The 12080-nt window shown below is 34.2% G+C and overlaps 1 long non-coding RNA gene across 1 annotated transcript in view; it reads left to right on the top strand.

Annotated features, from left to right (window-relative positions):
• The first annotated feature begins 289 nt into the window (after positions 1–289).
• The window catches only part of LOC132426697 (uncharacterized), a 56516-nt gene continuing 44725 nt past the window's right edge, over positions 290–12080 (top strand). The window contains exons 1-2 of the long non-coding RNA XR_009519756.1: positions 290–401; positions 1649–1728. This is a non-coding gene — a long non-coding RNA (uncharacterized lncRNA). The remainder of the gene's footprint in view (positions 402–1648; positions 1729–12080) is intronic.

Here is a 12080-nt window from a genome sequence, read left to right as displayed (position 1 = left end):
ATATTTTAAGTGGCAAATGTAATGTCATGTATATTTTAAAATGATAATAATAAAATAACACAGTGAAATTAGTTTGATTATTTCTATTTCAAAACTAATAGCATGTGTTCTAACTTGGAAGTTGTGCTTCACGTTTCCTTCCCACCTTGGGGAAATTTCATAAGAAAGCTCATAGCATCTGCTCTATTTTCTTAACCTTTTATCTCTCTACTAAGTTGATAAATATGTGATATTCTCCAATACAGTCAAAATATCTAATTCTCATTATACCCATAGACTAAATTTCCATCTTGGATCAAGGATAGCAACACGTTGTAAGAGCTGAACAAGGAAAGAAGACATGAGAGGAGCCTACAAAAGAAAGACACTACTGGGATCACAGTGAATCTGAGGTCACAAAAGTAAGTAAAACCCAGAGAACATAAAATTGGAGTTCAGAGTATAGTGGGAAGTCTATGTGAATACTCATGAGCCAGACATCTGCAGAACCTAAAGATCAAGAAAAATGGTCAAGCAAAGCAGTCATTGATCAAAATTCAAAGAACTAACAGAAAATTTGTACTATGCTAACCCTGGGAAATGAGGGATGCTGTGACGGGCTTTCCCACATAATTTAAAAGACCTCTTCTACTCTGTATTCTTACCACCTCCACCAGTGGCAACCTATACTAAAGAAAGCTGATAGAATGATAGTAAGAATCACTGGCAAAGTTACTCTTTCCCTACAGCACCATGCCAATATTAATAATTAATAATGAGAACTAGAATTTGCATAGCGCTTGTCATGCTTCTTATACCTAGCTGTGGTGGTTATACATTTTCTGCACCAAGGTTGTAGTTCTATACTAGAAGCAAAACTCATGCCAATTCTCCTTGCTTTGTCTACCAGTGATGAATAAGTACTTCTGATAATGTCAAGAAAATTCAGTGATTTGAGTTTCATCTGTTCAAATATAAAGTAAGAGGTAAAAATAATAAACATTCATGAAAAGGGTAAATTTTTAACTATTTAATTTACAAAAACTACAAATCTTAATGCACATTTCTTTATAAAAGGAATAATCCAAGTTAAAAAATATTAAATGCAACATGCATGGCTTACGATATTAAAAAAATCAGAATCAACTTAAATGTTCCATTGGAGGGAGATATTTTAAATATATTGTAGAAACATGACAAAATTCATAAATAGTAATGTGGGAAAAAATGCAAGATAAAAATGATACACTAAAATCACAACCATGTTAAAACATATAACCATAAAACTTAAAATGATTACACATATCTTTCAGTCAATGAAAATGTATGTGATTTTTCTCTTCTTTTAAACTTCGTATAATGATGCTATGTTAATTTAATAAGAAATGTATGGCTTTAAGTAGACATGGGGTTAGTAGTTCTTATTTATACAATATTTACATTACTTTAGTAATCTGGGAAACCTGCAAGATAAGTATTTTTATCTAAAATAAAAATGGAGGAGGATAAGCAGCAGTAGTAGTGGTAGTGGTAGTAGTAGTAGTAGTAGTAGTAGTAACTTATGGTTAAACTTGTCACACAGTTATCAAGCAGAAGATTCAAGATTTGAAAAGTGATTGGCCTGCTTCTGAAACTTATGGTCTTTTATCTATATCATGCTTTCTCCAAGCTCTACCCCATGCTGCTTCCGGGCCTTGGAGCTCCATGTTATTTTTCCAGCACACCACCTTCCATTTGTGATGAAGAATGGTAAGTAGACATACCCTTAAATGAAAGAGCCTTCAAACCTTCCAAGTTTCTCTCACCCACTCTCCCTATAGGCCTAATTTTCTTCCTCACATAAACATTTGTACTATATGTCCTGATAGAAGTAAACAGTAGCCCCCCAAATGTAGACTTTTTCTAACAGTGAAATTTTAAAAGTTAGATGGAAAAATGTGTTCCCTCAAAATCTGTATTCTCATGCTAAAACTTTTTTTTAACTTTTAATTTTGAAATGTTAGACTTACAGGTTGTGAATAGGTTCCTGTACATCTCTCAGCTTCTGACAAAATGATCAATACTACCAAGAAACAAGCATAGTTATAATACTATTAATTAAACTACAGATCACATTCAAATTTCACCAGTTTTTCCACCAATGTCCTCTTTCTGTTTCAGGATCCAATACAGGATCCTGCATTGTACTTTTTTCCCTTAGTCTGTCAAGCTGCAACAGTTCCTTAGTCTTTCCTTATTTTTTTTTAATAATCCTGACACTTCTGAATAGCATTACTGTTTAATTATTTTGTAGAATGTCCTTCAATTTACATTTTTCTAATATTTCCTCATGACTGGACTAAGGTTAAGCATGATGAGCATAACTACCACGGAAATGACAATGTGTCCTGAGTTCTCAATGCATGGTATCATTTTGCCTTTTTACTGGTGATGTTAACTTTGATCCCTTGGTTAAATAGTGCTTGTGGGTTACTATCTTTCCATTTGTAGTTAATAAATACCTTGGGGTAGATACTTTGAAACTATGATAATATCTTGTTTCTTCTCAAATTTTCACGTGCTACTCAGCAACCTAAGTTGGGTCCTGTCTACAACAGTTATGTCTGTGGTGTTTGACTAGTGCTGATATTCTACTGAAATGTAATTTGAATCTTTAGTAAGTGAAAGGCACATACATTGCACAAGTCACAATTTTTTTTTCCTTCCTCAGATCCTCAGTACTTATAGGAATGTATCTCTTAATATTGTTCTTTCCTTTCATCAGCATTGGATTCCATGAAAAATGCTACTTACTTTCAGTCATTAGTGGTGTCTCACTTTTCTCAGCCACCTAATTTACTTTGGCACTAGAGTAGGATGAGTGAAAAAATAAGACTACACTGCACAATATGAGGATATGAGTCTATTTCCTGCAGAAATTCTGATAGGGGAAAACATTGGCAGTATTCCTTTCAATATGATAGATGTCAACAACCAAAAAATCCTCACTGATTTTATTAGATATCCTCTAGTTTGTGCTTTTAATGAAACAAATCTGATTACATATAAGAAAAAAATCTCTTCAGGTTCAGTTTATTATTGTCTAGCTCTTCTTATCCTAAGTTGTTTTTCAAGGGAATCATAATAATAGACTGGGATATCATATTCCCACAATACCGAAGGAAAAGTTTCCCTCAAGGAAAAAATGTGGAAAATTAAGTGACTCAGAGATCTCCTATCCTCCCACTCCATTAAAACAAGGGGTTAGGGGAAGCAATTTATGGAGTGGGCATGGCTCTGCATCTACATTTATGTGTGTCCCAGGACAAGTCTTTCTTCCATTTCAGTTTCTCTAAAGCTAAAGACAGGCAATTAAGTGCTGTCTAAGATCTCACATTTCATGGAACTTTGAAAATATAATTTACTCAAACTGATACAGGCAAGGTGTAAATTAGACAGTTAAGCAAACAGCATTGGTTTTCCTGAATATATTTTTATGCATTTTATTTATGAATAACACTACTTGTTATTCCACTTGCCTCCTTGTTGCAGGTTAACTCTGACAAGTAGGAGGTAGGTTAAATTAATCCTTATAATGTGTATATGACTAGCTTTATTTCTATCATTTGCATATTACTTCAAATATGCACTATTTTATAAATGATATCAAGACATAAAAAGAAGCATGCTCATTATTTTCTCCAACATATATAGAGTATTCATAACAAATGTTTTTTTTTTCAATTACATTTGCTTTTTAATTTACCTATACCAGAACAATCTTAGGAAAAATTGTACAGTAAGTAAATTAAGTCTTTGCATTCTCTTATTTTCCTTCTTTACTAAGTTCCACATATAAAACTGTGAATTAATTGAAGACAGGATCTTTGTCTTAGCCATATCTATATTTTCATTGCTTATATAAGACTGTCACAAGCAGTTTATTATTATATAGGTATTCAGAATTATAGGTATTCAGAATATGTTTTGCTGAATTCAATGGAATTGATTGAAATGGAATGCAATACAAGATCATCTCTAGTTAGGGATGAGAGATGAGAATATGGAGACAGAGAATCTGAGGTCAATCTGAGAATCACTCAAAAACTATGACACATAGACATTTATCCAGCCCTCAGTTTCTTGACTAAAAGAAAAGTTAAAAAAAAATTCTTACAGAGTTGCTGTGTGGATTAAATCATGGCATCCTGAACTTCCACTCCTGTGACAGAATATGTCTCCCTAATATGAAGAGGCACCACTAGTGAGCCAGAAAATTAAAGAATTTCTGAAATATAGAAGGCAAATGAGATTAGATCAAAAGCAAAGTAAAAGCATCATAGCTCCAATACATACAACACAAGCTGGAGAAAATGTCAGCAAGAGGGAAAGAAATTTTCAGACATGCCAAGTTCTAGGTAAAATATATCCTATTCTTAAAAGCTGTGCCTACCTTACTGTCCTATGAACATTTTCTTTCTAAAGCAAGCCTAAGTTCTACCCAAAGGAAGGGCCCATGTGCAGGTATTAGGATCAGAAGAAAAAGTGGGCATAGCTGGACTTTTTAAATAATCAAAAAGAGAAAAAATAGTTCTATACATAAAAGAAATTTACCTTCTTATTCTCGAAATTGGTGGGTGCCTAGTTTGTCTGATACATAACATGCTAGAGCAAAACCTATTTATTGGCATATACTACAAACCTAGCAGACCATTTTAATAGAATCTGCTGTTTATGCACATCTAGGGGAGGGAACTATTGGGAAAAGAGGCCTGCATATATGCAGAGAAAACACATCTATTGATCAGCCTGATTTTCCACTCAAAAATGTGGCAAACAATCCTAATCACCTGGCAATTTAGGCAAAACAAAAATCAGAAAAACCCACCTATTTGAAAAAAGAGCAAGATGTGCAAACAGAAAACCCAACTCAGAGGACATAAAATAAGAATTTAAAAACCTCTAGTCAGTGTACTCAGAAAGGTATGAATAGTCATTGTCTCTATAAAATAAGGAGTAAAGAAGCACAACAAAAATGAACTGGGAATTTAAAATAAAATTACAAAATAAAGCTTAAATAGAATGCATAAATAATAGGATGAATGCAGCTATCACACGTTTTGTTGGGAGAAAAAATTCCTAGAATCCAAGACAAGAAGAAAACAATGGAAAATATAAAAACATTGAGAGACATGGAGCATTAATACACCTAATTAATAGAAGAGTATGTTTCTTATCTAAAACATCTTAGCAATTTTATATTTTCAAAATGAAACAGTATGCTTTGTTACAGACAGAAGGAATGATAAATAATATGCACCTATATATTTCAGAACTCCATTTATGATGATATTCCTTTCAGGAAGATGAAATTGGTTACCTACAAATGAATGCAAGTCATTGGCATAACTTCTAATCAATAACATATGAAGATAGAAAATAATGTTAAATTTTCTTTAAAATTCTGAGAAAATTAATTTGTTCTAAAAATTTTCTAGCCAAAATAGCAATCAAAAATGTGTGTGTGTGTGTGTGTGTGTGTGTGTGTGTACACATGTGTGTTCAGTGAAGTGAATCCATACCTATTTTCTTTATTTGAAAAAATTACCAAAGATCCTATGGTGAAAGACCAGAAAAGAAAAACAAAAAAAGGTTGACCTGAAATATCACAGACAAAAATTATAGTTAAGTATGGCCCTTAAGACATCAATAAATCATGAAAGGAATTACAGGAAATTTCACTTCACCTTAAAGATTAGAAAATTTTTCTCCAAACAGCGTATGTTTACTTATTTTTCTACAAATGCAAACACAATGCTTATTCTGCATTTCTATTTACATGATGCATTAAAACTATCTTATACACTGAATATCTGTGTGAAACATTTCCAGCAATCTGGATTATGCATAAATTCTATAACTGTTCCAAATTTACTTGTTAATTCTGTCTGTTTACTTCAGAACAATTAATTTTGCAACAGCGAAACCCCACTCTCTATAAGCATTCCCCCCAATATCTCCCCCCACAAAAAAACCCCAAATGTGACACTGTTCTTTCTGGAGAACAGGTCTGTCAGCATTTTTACAATATAAGCGTTTCAAATACATCAGATGAGATCAAAGAAGCAATTTCTTTTCAATTTAGTGAAAAGAAAAATATTCTAAAAGGAGAAAAGCTTTATAATTACAGTCAGTGAAGTACCTGTATTATGAAAAGGACAGGATAAACCCATTCAGGCTCCATATACAAAGAGAAATATAAAATAATGAAAGTGAATATAAATTCTTTGTACAAAGAAGCACCCCAAATTTCATGGGAATAATTTAGATCAAAAGTGAGAAGGAATATATGTAACATATACATAAGGTTTGAATTTAGGATTATAGACAAACATTAATTTATATTTTCATACATCTGTATTTTTTTCTGTTCCAACTATTATAGAGATGTTTCAAAGGAGACACCATATTGACTCCTAAAACACCATATTGACTCACTACATTTTCAATTGCCATACTTAAGACTTTAATCTCTCTCACTGGTGTCCCAAATACTACAGTGGATGATAGTTTAAAATGTTGTATTATATTTCTATTGTTGCTATAAAATTATACAAAATTCATGGTTTAAAACAATGCAAATGTACTATCTTATAGTTCTGTAGGTGCGAAGTCCAACATGGGTCTCAATGGGCTAAAATCAACGTGTGAGGAAGGCTGTGTTTCTTCCTGGAGGCTCTAGCAGAGAATCCATTTTCTTCCCTTTCCCAGCTTCCAATGAACATATACATTCCCTGGCTCTGTACCCACTTCCTCGGTCTTGCATCTCTCTGACCATTCTTTTGAAGTCAAATCTTCCTCTGACCCTGACTTCAGCCAGAGAAGGTTCTTTTAAGGACTGATATGATTAGGTTGAACCCCTCTAGATAATCCTGGATAATGTCCCATCTCAAAATCATTAACCTTAATCACATCTGCAAAATTCATTTTCCCATGTAAAGACAACATGATTACATGTTCCAGTGATAAGGATGTGGACACATTTAGGGGCCCATTATTCTGCTTACCATAGTCTGTCCCCCAAAGATTCTTATTCTTTCCATATACAAAATATACTCAATCTATCACAACATTATAAAAAGTCTCAACCCATTACATCAACTCAAGTTCAAAATCTCATCTAAATCTAATTAGCCAAAAGTCTAAAATCTCATCATCTAAATCATCTAAATTAGATATGGGTAATATTCTGGTAATAATCCCTACTGGGGCATCCTGTTCATCTATGAAGTCATGGATCTTAAGAAGCAGTTATCTATTCCTAAAATAATATGGTGAGACAAGGCATAGGATAACAGTTATAGAAATTCTGGTTCAAGATAGTCAAAAATAGAAGGAAAAAGAGTTACTGGACCCAAGCAATTTCAAAATTGAGCTAGGAAAACTCCATTAGATTTTTTTTTATAATAACTTTTTGTTAAAACATCTTTATTGGAGTATAATTGCTTTAAATGGTGTTAGTTTCTGCTTTATAACAAAGTGAATCAGCTATACATATACATATATCCCCATATCTCCTCCCTCGTGCGTCTCCCTCTCACCCCTCTAGGTGGTCACAAAGCACCGAGCTGATCTCCCTGTGCTATGCGGCTGCTTCCCACTAGCTATCTATTTTACGTTTGGTAGTGTATATATGTCCATGCCACTCTCTCACTTCGTCCCAGCTTACCCTTCCCCCCTCCCCATGTCCTCAAGTCCATTCTCTACATCTGCATCTTTATTTCTGTCCTGCCCCAAAGAGTCATGTGCCACAATGTTAATTGCACCACTATTTACAATAGCCAGGACATGGAAGCAACCCAAGTGTCCATTGACAGATGAATGGATAAAGATGTGGCACATATATACAATGGAATATTACTCAGCCATAAAAAGAAACAAAACTGAGTTATTTGTAGTGAGGTGGATGGACCTAGAGTCTGTCATACAGAGTGAAGTAAATCAGAAAGAGAAAAACAAATACCATATGCTAACACATATATATGGAATCCATTAGATTTTATGTGCTGGGATTAATCCTATGTGGCTCAAGTTATTTGGGCTGTTGGCTCTGCCCTCCTAGGTATCCTCCATTTTTCATAAATGATAGTACATGTTTTGTAGCTCGGTAGTTTTATCAACCTATTTCCTGCCTGTAGAAATTTATGGTTCTACCAGCCTTCTTTAATTTTGTACTCCATCCCTTTCATTCCCAGCAAGCATTGTTTCTGCTGGCTAGTTCTGGAGACTCTTGCGGCTCTCCTGTATATGTCATGGGATTCACTCCATTAGACAAGAAATTCTTCCACAGATCTTTCCTAGATAACCCAACCTCTATCTTTGCTTTTTTTGTTTTTTGGGGGATGACTGAAGAATTATGCCCTAAAACTTCCTAAATGTTTTCTAGTTATATTAAAGTGATCTGTGAGATGAACTTTAATCTCCTCAAAGAGCCATTTGTGTGAATGAACATTATAACCTTTTGATTTTTCTGAGGTATTAACAAAAGATGGCAGCACCTCATGCTTGGATTTTTCCTCTAGGTCATGATTTTCAGGCAGCAAATCTCTTTAGTACTTTTTATTCTACAATCTGAATAGGCTTAGAATTTCCAAAATCATCCAATACTGACATGCTTTTTTGTACGTTTTTTTGTTTGTTTTTCTTTTTTATTATTTTAATTGTTCTTCCTCAGTTAATCTCCTTCCACTAATATTTTACTATAAGCAGCAAGAAGAAACCAGGCTGCATCTTCAACACTCTGCTTAGAAATATCCTCAGTTAAATGTACAGTTTCATTATTTACCAGTTCTGCTCTCCACATAACTGAAGGACACAGTTCTGCTAAGCATTCTGCAACTATGCAGCAAAGATGTTCTTTCCTCTAGTTTCCAGTAACATGTTCCTCATTTCCTTTTCAGCCTTCAGCAGCTGTTCCATTAACATCCATATTTTTCTTAACAGTCTGTTCACAATGATTTTGGATCCTGCAAGATGATTTATGTTTTCTCAGTTCTGCTTCTCACTTCTTTCTGAGTCCTCATTAAGAAGAGTTCCCATCAATATTTCTACTAACAGTTTCTTCAGAGAAATCTAGCCTTTTTCCATCATTCTCTACAAAATTCTTCCAGTCTCTCCCTATTGTGCAATTCCAAATACATTTTCACATTTTTAGATATTTGTTATAGCAGCACCTCACCCCTGGTACCAAATATATATTAGTTTATTACTGCTGCTGTAATAAATCGTCCAAAAAAGGTAGTTTAAACAATGCAAATTTATTATCTTATAGATTTGTAGGTTAGAATTGCAACAGAAGCCTTATTGGGCTAGAATCAATGTGCCAGCAGAGCTGTATTTTTTTGTGGCATCTCTAGGGAAGAATGTTTCCTTGGCTTTCCCAGCTTTTAATGGCTAACCAAATTCCTTGACTCTTGCCCCCGATCCTTTATCTTATATCCAGCAATGTTGCATCCCTCTAATCATTCTCACAACTCCTTTTCTGACCACAGTTAGGAAAAGCTTTCTGTATTTACAGATCTCTATGACTAGACTGGGATCCCTGGATATCCAGTACCATCTCCCCATTTCAAGGTCCTTAACATTAATCACATTGGCAAAGTCCCTTTTGCCATATAAGGTAACATGCTCATAGGTTCTGGAGATGAGGATGTGGACAACTTTGGCAGCCATTTTTTCTTCCTACTTGGCTTCATCTGAACAGACTTGACCACTATCCAGGGCTTCTCCTTTTCCTTCTTTGAGTACTTGCTGTCCCACATCTACATGTTTTTCATCTTTTGAGTGAGCGTGACCATTTGTCTAATCATTTTAACCAATTAACCTTGCTTGCTTAATTCCGTGGATCCCTTGGTAGCTGACAGGGGATAGGGACTCAGATTATTGTAGACCTCCCTGAAGCTTGGGTTCCCCAGAAAACAGACTGTGAGGTGGGGCATACATTCTAGGAAGTTGGTCAGGGAGTGTTTTGGAGATCATCACTGTAGAAGAGGAAGGAGAGAAGCTGCAAGGTTGGGCAGAAGAAGAGATCAGGCTGCAAGGTGGTCTCAACAAAAGCCTCAGGTGACCAGATGTTAGAGAAGGAGTTTCTGAAACCAGATGGACCCCTTAGATTATTCTGTGTTACGGTGAGAGAACAAGTCCTTTCTGCTCTAGAAGCTACTAATCATCCAATGTGGGCTGCCCACAGAGAATTAAAGCAGTCTCTCCAACCCAGGGCAACTTCCAGAGAGGGCTGGCAGTTGAAAGCCATCAGAAGGCAATACTCACAACAGATGGGGAAATAAGCCCTTTAGTCTTGAATGAAAATCTGGAAAGTATATCACAGCACCCACTACTCCTCCAGATTTTGATTTCTTAACTTAGATCTGATCTTTGCTTCAGTATATGTGTTATCTGTTTCTCTGGTGATGGTGTTTGCCCAAGCGACAAATACTGCCATCACCCAAAATTGGCATTAAAACTGAACATTTGCTTGTTTGTTTATATGTGTCTCTTCCAGCTCTATTCAATTCCTCTTGTTAACAAATGCTGCTAAATCACTCCTTTCTCATTTGAGGCCTTAGTGTACTAGAATAAATTTGGTGGAGCTAAAGAATGTAATTTTCCTTGTACAGGGCTGGTTGTTTTCTACAGTAATTCAACTTCCAATTTAGTCCATAGAATGGGATGGTGTTAGGTAAAAGGGGGGCCTATACCATACATTCCTAAAGTTATCTGCGGATGAAAACTAGAATTGAGAATTCTTTCTCCCTCTCACTATCCTGTGCAAAACTTACCAGTTTTGTGACTTGTGGCCAAAAACCTTAACTACATTGAGCCTCGATTTCCTTATTTGCAAAATGTAAATTATCCACTTTACAGGGTTGCCTATGTGCTGAAAAACAGTGGTATAAAATCTTTAGCACGGTGGGTGGCACAAAATTATTGTTCAGAATGCATTACTTTTCTTTTTCTCTTAGGTCACTTTTAAATCTTTAATAAAATAGTCCTTCATCTCTCTTTCCTTTATCTCTATCCTTTCATAGGCCACCATTCTCATTATGTACTTATTACATTGTATATCTATTATCATAAGCCTAGCAATGTAATATTTATATAAATTTAATTCATGAAATGCTGCTGTTTTAAGAAGTAAATAATTTTAGGAAAAATAAAATACATAATATGCTTTACTCACACCTTTATAAGTCTAAATGTTCTTTCATTTTTATATAAATAAAATTTTTTATTTATATAAATAAATTTTTATTTATATAAATAAATTTTGTATATAACCTAATTAGAATGTAAATTTAAGTTGGGAACAAAGAATCAATTATTTCGGGTACATTTGTTTGTAAAATAGACATATGAATATAAATTATTATATTCATATTTCAAAATATACCTGTTCTAAAACTACAAATATAATAATTAAATTTGCTTTATGATAAGTATGTCTCTTGGGCTTTTTGAAAAAAATATATAAACCTCAGATGAAAGGCAAAACACTTTTCCCCAGAAAATGTGCATAAACAGAGAGTTTTGAAGACCATTTTTAGAGTTTTGAAGACCATTTTAGTGAAATAAGTGAGGTAGAACCATAAATTCTCACACAGTGGCTATCAAAACTTTAAATATCTATGTATAGTATAAGTATAGTTTAACAACTCTGTGTACATGCACACACTTATGTACACAAAGGAAATAAAATGTTCATGAGACAACACCTATACTATATATATATACTATATGCTGTGCACTCTGAATTTTGCTGTTTTGTTCTATCGTATTCTATTTTATTTAAAAAATTGTTGCCTAACCTCCTAACTTGATCTCATGACCCACTACTCCATCATAACCCATAATGGGTCAGTTCACAGTTTGAAAAACACTGCTGTAAGACTCCTAGGTTTCCATATTAAAAAGTAATGCTTGAGGGTCTAGATAAAAATACGGCTAGAAACTGCTATGACATAAGGAATTAGGTATATCTTAGTTGTGTTAAAGTTATAATTCCTAAAAAAAGCAAAAAATAAAAACAAACAAACAAAAAAACAGGGAAAGAGGAGAAACCATCA

This window comes from Delphinus delphis, chromosome 6, assembly GCF_949987515.2.
Source record: "Delphinus delphis chromosome 6, mDelDel1.2, whole genome shotgun sequence".
Classification (NCBI taxonomy): Eukaryota; Metazoa; Chordata; class Mammalia; order Artiodactyla; family Delphinidae; genus Delphinus; species Delphinus delphis.
This window is presented reverse-complemented; position numbering and strand designations above follow the sequence as displayed.